The sequence below is a fragment of the Protopterus annectens genome, chromosome 8.part0 (genome assembly GCF_019279795.1).
Source record: "Protopterus annectens isolate FY-2018-M chromosome 8.part0, PAN1.0, whole genome shotgun sequence".
NCBI classification, from domain to species: Eukaryota; Metazoa; Chordata; order Ceratodontiformes; family Protopteridae; genus Protopterus; species Protopterus annectens.
In genome coordinates, this window is record NC_056741.1 from 179,602,226 (window position 1) to 179,614,558 (window position 12,333).

The following is a 12,333-nucleotide window of genomic DNA, read 5'->3' on the forward strand; positions in this document are numbered from 1 at the left end:
ACTTAAGTTTTTGTGGTAGCCCCAAAAATCAAGAATAGCTATTGACTGGCATGTTACAGGTTGGAAAGAAAGTGAAACTGGATTTCTTAATATTGACTTAGACACTAAGTTTTACATTCTAAATATAGTGAGTCATTGGTTAAATTTCTATTTTTAGTTGGAAAACATTGCTTTAATAAATTTAGTTTCAAGTAATAAGGTTGAAATAAATATAATTTTCAATCAGACATTAATGGGATATATTGAATAATACAATATTTTTGTTTGATCACCAGAAAAATATATATCTTTTTTTTTTTGTTTTTTATATATTAACTATGTTCAAGAAAGTGATGAATAATTATCTTGTTAAAGATTTATTAATTTTAAAGTTTCCCATAACTTATACTAATGGTTGTTTAAAGTCATTTAATCCAAGCAACATGCTTGATCATAAAGAAAATGACTTAATTTTCTGTTATCAATTTTTATCTGGAAATAAGATGCATACTCCTGATCATCTTATGACTAGATATAATATAAACAAAAACAATTGTTTAAACATTCAGATTTTTAGGGAATTTATTAATAATAAAGTACAACTACATTTAAATATGAATACAAAACCCATTCCAAAATTTTAGAACACTTCTTTAAAATTAATAGTGAAGAGGTCAAAAATAAATCTTATTCATCAACAGTTAATAGGATTCTAAGACTTGAATATACAGTATTTGATCAGTCTTACCGGGTGTATTCAACAAAATTTAATAAGGAATTCTTTTCAGATATTAATAAAAATTATCTTTGAAGTCTATAAGTAATATCACCTCATCACTTTACTGGAGAAGTTTTACTTGGACGATTTTGCATTGAAGCTTTTTAGTACCACATAAAATAGCCTTGATTTTTAATAAAGGGAAAATAAAATGTTGGAAATGTGATGAGGAACTAGATGCAAACTGGCTTTATCTGATTATAGAATGTAAAATGATTGTTCCATTTTGGATGGAGTTCAAATATTTTTCTAAAGCATTATGATAAGACAATTGCAGTAAGAAGGATTCTTTAATTTTACTTAATGTGACAATTCGAGATGCTATACCAAAAACTCAAGTGCCTCTTCTTTGGTCCATTCTGACAATTTATTTTATTTATTTATTGACATTTGTTGACTGGAAAATCCACTGGGTCAGAAACCTATTTTCATTGGAGGCCTGGGGAGAAATGCTTCACAATGAGTAAAATAACATCAGATGACAGCAGATAGGTAGTTAAACAATTTTAGAAAAGAAAGTATTTAAAATATATATGAAATATAGACAATTATCATATCATAGCAAGCTTTTTTTACAAATACTGTAACACCTTCTATTTAGCATACTGATGAACGTAAAGACATTTTGTAGAAAAAAGAAATTATATTTAATTCAAAGAAATTATATTTAAATCAAGTATGTTGCCAATTGCCAGGAAGGTTATTATAATGAATTGGAAAGCTAAACATATCTTCTCTTTTACAGATTGTATCTGCCTAGCAAAAATGTATGTAACAAAGAATTACAAACTGTTTATAACAGAACATCAACAATTATGTATAAACATTTATTTTGGCAAAAGCTTAGAGATTGTTTAAAAAAGTTTTAATGTTTTTATATAATGTTAAATTTTTTTATGGCCTCTGTATTTAGTTATAGTTGTTGATTTTTAGTTGATTGCTATGATTTATTAATTTTGTACTGTGATTATATACTGATTTAAAATTAAATTAAAAGTTTATTTAAAAAAATAATAATAGCACCACATCATCCTGAAACTCTTTCACAGCAGTAGTCAAGGGTTTCATGATTTCCTGATTTCAGACTGATGTTGTAGTCTCTAAATGAGGGTGACTAACATGGTATGTAGAGTTAATTTTGTGGAGATGATTAATTAATGCCCATTTTTCATCAGTTTATTTATAAAAATCAAGAAGGGTGCAACATGACAGCCACTGAAGTCACTACAATTTAGAAATCTTGTTTTGTTTAGCATCTGGTTTAACTTATGCAAATGATAATTTGGAACCTAGGTTAGAAACGGTGTTAGTAATTTATCCTTGTATGTCTTGGAAACAGGAAATGGGCACAACAGTGTGCTAAGCTCAATAGATCATATTACATTATGCAGTTCTATAACTTTGAGGCTTAGGTCTGTAGTAAGCTTCAAATGACAGAATGTTTAACAACAAAATTTGTTTCAGTTTTAAGATACCTGTTGATTGATTTTGGCATTACATATTGATGAGAACACAAACAAATAATGCTTACATGAGATATGAACCAGCTGAAGTGAATAAACTGCATATATATTTGAAGAAGAGAACTGTATGGACAAATTAATTCCTGTGGATATGCACAGAGAAACAAACATCATTCAGGCAGAAATAGTTATGTTCTTTGAGATGAGAGTATGAAAATTAAGTATTTATCTGATTTTTCTCTTTGACTTCATGTAGAAGTACTAGCAGCAGTGTGAAGAAAATAATTGCTAGATTCGAAAACTATTTTATTGTATTTAAGTGCCAACTTGTGCATTATGATTAGTTTTTCTTATATCCACTTTTTACACATATAATTCCTGATTTTCTTCTATGCCCAGTTTTTTTCTATATTTTTGTCCTTATTTAGGTTGTACAGTATTTAGAGAGTGACTAACATAGCAGCTTGAAGGAGTCTAAAATTAATTGGACTGGTAGGCCATTGAAAGGAGTTTTTTGTAAAATGAGGAGTCATTATTAAGGATATAGCATACAGTACATAAGTTTGAGGATAGTAAGTTCTAGTTTGAATTTTGATGACTTAAAGATTAGATAGTACAAGGAATTTACATTAAGACTATAGTATTGTAAAATAATTGTGAAGTGGTTATTTTAAATGGATGGATGACCTGTCTTTCAGTCTTGAAAATGACGGAGTAATGTAACTACTACCTTGGCTGATTTTGGAGTAAAGGAAGTATATTCTGCTGCATTGAGATGTAAATCTGACTAATCATCTCCCATTCCCATCTGTGCTAACTCTTTAATCTAAGCTCATTTTATGTCTTGTAATCAATTAATTCAAAGTATCTAGGCTTGATTTCAAGATAATCTTGAAATCACTAGCAGTATTAATTGGAAGTCTCTCAATAGTGAAACAGAATCTCTAAACAGACTGTAAAATGGTAAGTAATCCACATCTGGAGGAAAGTGTGCACAAACACAAGCATCTACATGCCCATAGGCACTCTAAACATTATCTGCAGTCAGTTTCCATCACTGTTAAATTCCTTACTCATATGCTTAGTGATAGTGCAGAATTTTTTAGTAGTAAATCCTGTTCAGAGAGATACTTTCTCTGTATTTTTGTGTTAGGCCTGTTAATCTGGAAGAATCCACACCATGCAGTTCAGGGCTCAACTTCCATCAAGCAGATATTTTCCTTCAAAAAGAAAGTTAGATGCTTTATAATATTGCAGAATGTTTAGTAATAAGTCATGTTCTGAGAGATGCTTTCTCCTTATTTGTTGTGTTAGGCCTTTTAATCCGGAAGGATCCACACCATGCGGTCCAGGGCTCAACTTCCATCAAGTAGATATTTTCCTTCAAAACTAAAAAAATTCAGCAAAAATATAGATGAAAAAAGTAAGTACTCGCATTTCTGCTTTAATCCATTGATATTCTGTGTATTTTCTTTGAGCAATGTGCTGGCCTGAGGTCAGATTAGAGTTCAGGTTGCAGGAGATGTACTGTTAGTGTGCTTACAGGCTGTCCACCATTTTGGAATCCAAGCATCTAAGTTTGGAAGTCGAATGGAGAATCAGCCAGATAAAATGAAAATTTTAACCACAAAAACTAAACTATCTATATGATTACTACTCCTGAGAAAGATGTCAATCCCAAAGGACAAAAAACTAACAAGCTGCAACAAGAAGCTGCTAAGATATCTCTAAGATCAAAACAGGAGCAATCTTTAACATTGGAAGACCTTAAACATGCTCTGTAACCCTTACAATTAGAAGTGCAAAGTTTTGCAAATATACTAACTACATTTGGCTCTACACTGGACCAAATTATGCTTAGACTAGAGCAAAGTGAAGCCAAAGTTATGCAAAATGAAGTAAAAATAAATGAACGTCAGCAAAAGCTTCAGATTAGCAACAACACAATTAAAGAATTACAACAAAAAATGTTAGATTTAGAAGCCAGAAGCAGGCATAATAACATTATCATAAGAGGAATTCCAGAGAGCTTTGACAATACACTACTTAATTCAATAATTAAAGAAATACTAAGCTGTCTCTTGAATAATAAAGAACTCTTGGATGATATAGTAATAGAAAGAGCCCACAGAGCTATAAGGCATCCACAAACAAGTAACTTTCTGAGGCAAATATATGTCAGACTGCTTAATTCAGCACATGTTCAACAAATACTAGCAGCATACAAAGCTAAAAAGAACTTTACATGGAGAGAACATACAATCACAATAACTCAAGATCTCCCTTTGGAAATTAAACAAAACAGACAGAAACTTAGTAAATATTGTGGTTACCTTATTGAAAACAAGATTCATTTTCAAATGAAATACCCTGCATCTTTAATTTTCTACCACAAAGAAGAAAAAATATCCCTTGAAACCCCTGAGCAATTAAAATCCACCTTTCTGCATCTCTTCAAAGTTAATCCTGCTTAAAACAATCCAATTTATCTTCTCTGAACTCAAAACAACATCTGGAGGGCTTCAGCAAGGTATTCTGCATGTTTCTATTTTAAAATAAGCTAAAAATAAAACCATTGTTTTATTTTTACAACCCTGGAAGTCCATTTTAGCATTTCAGCATTCTGTTTCCCATAATCCTCTTCAAATCAGGAAGCTCTATGATCCTTTCACCTTTCAACTTTAATTACGTCATTAATGACTTGTTTCCAGCCCCAGTGCATCTCTGGGAATGGAAAAAAACACTAAATCAAGTAGGGAAAGCTCTACAAACAATGAATATTCAACTTTTAACCAAACTTTGCTATTCTCATCAAAGAAACCTTAGATTGTATATTTCAAGCCTCTGCACTGCGATAATTACAAAAAAGAAGGTGATAGAAGAAAATACCAGTCATTTGGAAAATTCTAGAAAAGAAAAGGATATAGCTGCTTTTAAATATTTCAGCCTCCCTTCCTGCAGTATTACAAAACCTCGTGCTACACTGGTTAAACCAAAGTACTGTCTTTTAGTAATTGCCTTTCAGTTATACATTCTTAACAGTTACCTAAGTATGGCTGCATAAAGAAATTACTTAAAGGTGCTTTTCTTTAACTTACTGCAGATGTCAAGAAACAAGGATTGTTAAATGACATCTGGAACAATGGGTCTCATATAAACTCTTAAGTATTATACACTCCCAAATGACTACAGCTGTGCTTTCTTGTATTATACAACTATATAGGTGAAATGCTCTAACTACTCCTGGGTGGGGGGGGGTACTCTTTTTTTCTGAATAATGTTTTGAAACAGGGTGATGCAATCTGGGTTGTGACTTTTGTTTTTATAATCGCCTAAATTAGTATATTACTTTGATATGAGTAAGTACTTATACATGGCTTAATCACTATCCTAATAGCATGTTCACTGGTTTGTATTTGAATGAGTCTATGACTAAATGATAAACAGAGTCTTTTCTTGCATGCATATGTGAGAAGGTGACACTGACTAGTTGAAAACAAATGAGTGGATATGGATGCGATCTATTTCAAGTTTTGGATTATGGTGTCATATTTTTATTTTTTGTATATTTGGATAACAAAGACAGATGCTGTTGTATGTATATTGCCAGTATAGATATAAATGAGGACATTTCCAGTAGCTTTAAAGAATATAGTTAGTTTCTTATAAAATGATTACTAACTGTTTTGGAACTTCAAAGTGCTGCCTTTTCTTTTAAGCTTCTTTTAGATCTGTTCTATATAAAATGTTGTTTAGTAAACAATAACTTTTGAAATATTAAGAACTAGAACATATTATTGCATCTTGTTATAAACATCTTCTAAGAATTTACATTCTCTTACTTTACACATACCATTTAATTGAATAGCTAACATATTATTTTAAGAGGTCAGAAAATCATTATACTGGAAATAACAAGTAAAAGGAGCAGGCTGTGTTCAGTCTGTAGCTGATGATTGTTCACATTTGGAACATTCCGGGTGCTAAATGTATATTTAACTTTAATGCAAATAATAGTTTTTCTTTGCTTTTCAACTCATGCACAATTACCAATACAGAGGGATGGGTGGATAGGCACCTATTTGGGGTATAGGGGTTTAGAAGTCACTGCATCAATTTTAAAGTTTAACACACTAACAGACAAGTTTTATTACTATTTCTCTGCTTATCAGGCAATGAAAATCATGATAAGTAAATGAAGGCATGGTATCAATAGACTCATGGAATGTTAAAGGGATAGTGGATAAAAAAAAGAGATTTAATCATGCATCTCACATACCAAAGCAAGGCTAATGTCACCTTCCTGCAAGAAGCTCACTTGGATGGCCAACTGTGGGATAAGGAAAGGAAAAGGAAATGGGTTAAGCAAATATTAGCTGCAGGCCATAATTCTTTATCTAGGGGGGTAGCCATTATAATAAATAAATCTTTCTAAGGAGAAATCACTTCTTTTAAAGCTGATTCTAATGGAAGATGGGTATTATTTACTAGTGAATATCATACTCTAAATAAACTTTTACTCTTTCTTAATATATATAGCCCCTGCTCTAATCAACATCTCTTCATTTATGAAATCTTTAATATACTAGCTAACCACCCAAATCATTTGTATATCATTGGTGGGGACTGGAATGCTTTATTAAAGCTAGACAAAGATAGATCACATAATGAAAATAGGCAGTCGCAACATATCACTATAGCACTTGAGGAATTACAAAATACTTTTGAACTAACTGACCCCTATATTAAATTCCAATATGATGAAGCAATATCAAGATTCACTTTCTTCTCAGCCACTCATAAAACCTGGTCCAGAATAGATGCTTTTCTAATTTCCCAATCATTGCTTTTGAGCAGACTAAATTATGCTGTATCACCTAGAACTATTTCAGACCATTCAAAAATCAGTCTCTTAATAAATTTTCAAACATATAAACAAAATGTTCCCTATTTCAATAATTGGACATTAAATCCTAAAATCATTCAAAACCATGAAACAGCACAGTAAATCAAGAATGTCATAGCCCAACTTAAAAATGACTTTATATCTACTCAAATTCCTTATGATATAAAATGGGCGGCTACCAAAATGGTCATTAGGGGTATAATTATCCAAAAATCTGCATGGTTCAAAAAAAAAAGTACAAAAACTTTAAAAAGGAACTAGAAACTCAAATAAATATTACTGAATTAGAACTTCAGAAAAATACTCTAAAGACCTGGAGGAAAAAGTAATAGATTGGCAAAATCAATTACACAAGCACTATCTAGAAAATATCTCCCTGTTAGAATTATGGTCAATATATCAATATTCAGAATGGGCTCAAACACCTTCAAAATTCCTAGCTAGAATAATTAACGTAAAAAAATGGCCAACCGAGAATTAAAGAAATAGTGTATGAAGAACTGGTGTAGCACAAGGACCAAGATATTGTAGATGCTTTTGAAGACATGTATAAGAAACTATACAACATACCCTTATCACCATCTACAGACAATTTTGGTAATTTTATACATAATATAAAATTTCCACAACTTTCGGAAGATAAAAAAAAACCTCCTAGAAACACCCCTGCAACCAAATGAGATAAAAGCTGCAATAAACAAACTCAAACCGGGTATATCCCCTGGGCCCGATGACTACACCTCTGAATTTTATAAACTATTCATGGAACCTGTTTCCAAAGTATTATTTAAAGTTTTCAACTTTATAATACAACATGGAATAACAGTTATTTAAATAACTCCAAAACAGTGCTAATTCCAAAACCGAATTCTAACCCAACAGATCCAGCAAACTATGGACCAATAGCCCTGATAAATACTGACCTTAAGATCCTAGCTCATGTTATAGCAAATAGACTTAAGAATGCACTCCCCTCTATCATTTCCCAAGAACAAATGGGCTTTATGATAAACAGGCAAACAAGTGATAGCACTCTCCTTTTAGATACCATTATCAGACTTCTTAACAGTGACAAATGCCCCAGATATGTCCTCATGGTGGATACAACCAAAGCTTTTGATAGAGTTAATTTACATTTCCTATTTAATATATTGCCTTTATATGGTTTTCTTCAGGAATTCATAAGGATAATTAAGGTTCTATATCAGAAAGCGTCTACCACTATTCAGATAAATAAGCACAAAACTAACCCTATAGTGTTATCCTGTGGTAGAAGACAAGGTTGCCCTCTTTCCCCATACCTCTTTAATCTTTATCTAGAACCTCTCCTTCTGTTTATTTCACAAAAAATCTTCCATCACATACCTAGAATCTATAATACAAATCTTATATACTCTGCTTTTGCTGATGACTTAAATATATATATTTCAACTTCCCTCTACTGACCTCCCAACAATACTTAAAGCTATAGATGAGTTCTCTGAAATCTCTAACTATAATTTAAATCTAAACTAATCCCACATATTTCCCATGAATCTTATAGGTCATAAGGAATTTTACTTTCCGATGAGTGAGATCAAGATAAGTTACCAGATAAAATGCCTAGGAATAATATTTACTCCTGACTTTGAGGATATGATAAAGAATAACCTATTGCGTACATGGACCAGTATTGAAAGTGATATCAATAGATGGAAGAATATTAATATGTCATTACTCTCAAAAGCTAGTGTTGTTAAGATGAACCTTTTACCGAGAATACTCTTTCAACTAAATGCTACTTTTTCATATATTCCCCAAAAATTCTTCCTTGATATAGATATATCAAGATTCTTATGGTACCCCAAATCCACTAGAATTAAATATGACAAACTTGTACTTACCAAAGATAAAGGGGGATCGGGGTTACCTGATTTCAAACTCTATTATAGTTTAATTACTGCCTACAGACTAATACAGATAATAAGCCATGACCCGTATGTAAATACCTGGACACCCCAATGGACCAAAATCTGGTCTGAACAATTGAAATCCCTTGGGTATAACAGCAAATCCCTATAATTTTTAAACCTAAATTAAAATGGCATATTCATGAAGAATATACACCCACTAATTAAATACATGATTCTTACTACACAGAAATTATTTAAATCATTACAGTTCTTAGATGCTCTTTATACAACCACTCCACCTAAATCCCAACCTACTAATAAACAATAAACTCTTAAATCTAACAAATTACCCTCTGATAAAAGATCTCACAGTATGGGAAACATACCAATGGAGAGAATCCAATATACAACAAATAAGACTAGAACTAAATCTTACTAAGAAATATACTGTTATTCTTACCCAAATCCATTATCTCATAAATGCTAAATTCTCACAAACACAAGTCGACTTGCAGGATATTAACTTAGTAAATTTAATACTAGAAAACCATGAGATGAAAGGGAAAACAATTTCTAGGACATATAAACTTGTAATGAATATAAAACACCGGAATTCTCTATTATTTTCAAACTATTGGCAAGAAAAAAAAAACAATCTCTGACAGATGAAAATAAGAGACTGGCCATTGAGAATACGATAAAATTCATTCCTTTTAAGAAGCTGCTATATACACAAACTATGATAAATAACAATGTATACTATACCCCATCAAAACTAAATAAGTTCAATTCCAACTTCTGACCTATATGTCCTCATTGCCCAAAACAAACTGCAGATATTCTCCATGTCATGTGGAAATGTAGCAAGGTACATAACCTATGGTGCTCTATAAGAGCTAGGTTAGAGAAGATGGAATATGAAAAATCAACCCTGTCATGGGAGACATTCCTGGACTCATCTTCCAAAAATAAAAAAATGTCCTTATCACAATGTGTGCTCTTATTAAATTTTATATCACTAAAAATTGGAATGTCACATCTCCAATTACATGGGAAGGCTTTAGCAACCTTGCTATTAAATATATATCATCTTACAAACTAGTTTATACAAAAACAAAAAAAGAAACACTATTATCAGAAATATTGGGGTTACTTACTAGATGTAATTCTTAACAAAGAAAGATAGTCTATACACTGACATGATAAGACAAATTTATATTATGCAATAACTGCATTATAACCAGTTTTTATTTTTACTTTTTTTATTTTTTTTCCCCTTCTTTCCCTTTTTCCTCTTTATATATCTAATTGTATTCCCTAATTACATTAAGTATAATAAATGTTTGAATTTCTATATTTATCTTCTTCATAAAATATGTCCCTTATACTATCACTCACTTTCTTAAGTGATGTTAAAAAATGTTTATACTCCATTTGATGATGTAGTGACTTCTATTGTATATAGTGTATATATATTTCTTGTGTTATTAGTTTTCTGAATGTTTACCTTTTGTATGTACTGTTTGGTTTGTGTGTTTGATTGGATGTATCGCTGTTAATATCTGAAAATTCAAATAAAGAGATTTTGAAAAAAAAAATCCTTACTCGTGCAATTCAGTTTTTAACTAGATGCTTTGTGTATTCTAGGCTTAAATGATTTGATTCAGATATCAGGCCATTTCTGGACCAAAAAAAACACTCAATTTTGATTTCATTTTTGTTTCTTGCAGGAAAAGAACAAGCAGAACCACAAGCATTTATTTTTACACTGCTTTCCTTTTTGCCAAATGATTGTGTCCTATTAAATAATTATGTAATTAAACACACTCAATGGATTAAAAGATTTGGATTTTTTTCTACCCAAAAAGGCAGCAATATAGGGGATATAAATTGGTATTGGATTTTTGAGTCTAACAAGCTAAGCTGTTTTAATGCATATTACTAGACATTTTATAAGACATAATGTGACCAAATCATGCACCACGATATGTGTGAACAGCAGCTGGTCATTACACTCCAATAAGTTCAAAGAAATTCCTTTACTGTTATACATAGTATTATAAGTAACTATATCGGGCAGACAGAATTGCTATGAAATGTGTAGAATTTTGACACAGCAAATATTTCATGTGTGCTCATATAAAGCATCAAGTAAAGAAAATGTATAGATATTGAGGAGATTTATAGCAGACCTATGTGAATAATTTGCATTTTTATACTGCCAGTGTCAAAAACATTAAAATACATGAAATGATCATCAAGGATTCTTTACTGATTTTGAAATGATGAAAGTGGTTGGAAACAAAGGTTGAGTAAAAATACTGGATGTACTATCAGCAATGACACGAGACACGCTCTGTTACATGGAGTTATGATTCTTTATTTGTATTTATAAAACAGGCCCTTAAAAACTCTTGTTTGGAATTTCATGTTTAAAATATCCCCCGTGTTAAAAATGTACTTTTACATTTCAAAGTCATCAGCACAGTATGATTTCAGTATTCATTCATGTCCATGTACTTATTCATCTAGGGATAGAATATGCCAATTTGTTTTCTTCATAATTTCAGAAAACTCAGAATTAGTTATTGCAATTGACAAACAATTGAAAACCTCTTACCCGGTATTGTTAAATCAAGAAAATCATTTCCTTCACACACAAATTGAATGTTACTGATGAGTTTAAAAAAATTTCCTTTAATTTCTTTCAGCTCATTAGTGAAGTTTTCATAACTAATGTTAAGGTTCACAAATTTCTGAACTGAATGATGCAGATTACTTGACAATTGAGTATCTGTGGAAAGAAGTTAAGAAATGTGCAGATTAAGAAATGAAGACAGGGATACATGATTAAAAACTACAAGTGGAAAAAAGTTTAAATAATTTGCATGCAATTCACTTTATGGTATACATTCAATCAGATGCAGCTTTCCATTCTAAAGTTCAGACCACAGTACATATCCATCTAAAAATAATTACAGACAATGCTACCACATAAAACCATATAAAGTATATAATTCTACCCCTACAGTAAAGCATTTTTTTGGAAAATAATTTTAGTTTAATGGCCAGTCCTTTTATTAATGTAATGAAATAAGTAAACTTTTCTTGTGTATTTAGTTTACTTAAATATGGAGACTGAAATTGGTCATTAGAGCTCAGTACTCTACCATGGCTGACTAATTTACATAAATAAATAAATACATACATACATACATGCATACATACATACATACATACATACACACATAAATAAGAAGTTTGGTTAAAACATAAATCATTGCCTTTACTACAAGACAAGATTTTACTAAAGTT

General features: G+C 31.0%; 1 protein-coding gene across 1 annotated transcript in view; it reads right to left on the minus strand.

Moving 5' to 3' along the window:
* The window catches only part of LOC122808694 (low affinity immunoglobulin epsilon Fc receptor-like), a 565,014-nt gene extending 553,233 nt beyond the window's left edge, over positions 1 to 11,781 (minus strand). Inside the window, exon 1 of the mRNA XM_044079682.1 lies at positions 11,639 to 11,781. The gene's annotated coding sequence lies outside the window, so the exon portion shown is untranslated. The remainder of the gene's footprint in view (positions 1 to 11,638) is intronic.
* Positions 11,782 to 12,333: the final 552 nt, after the last annotated feature.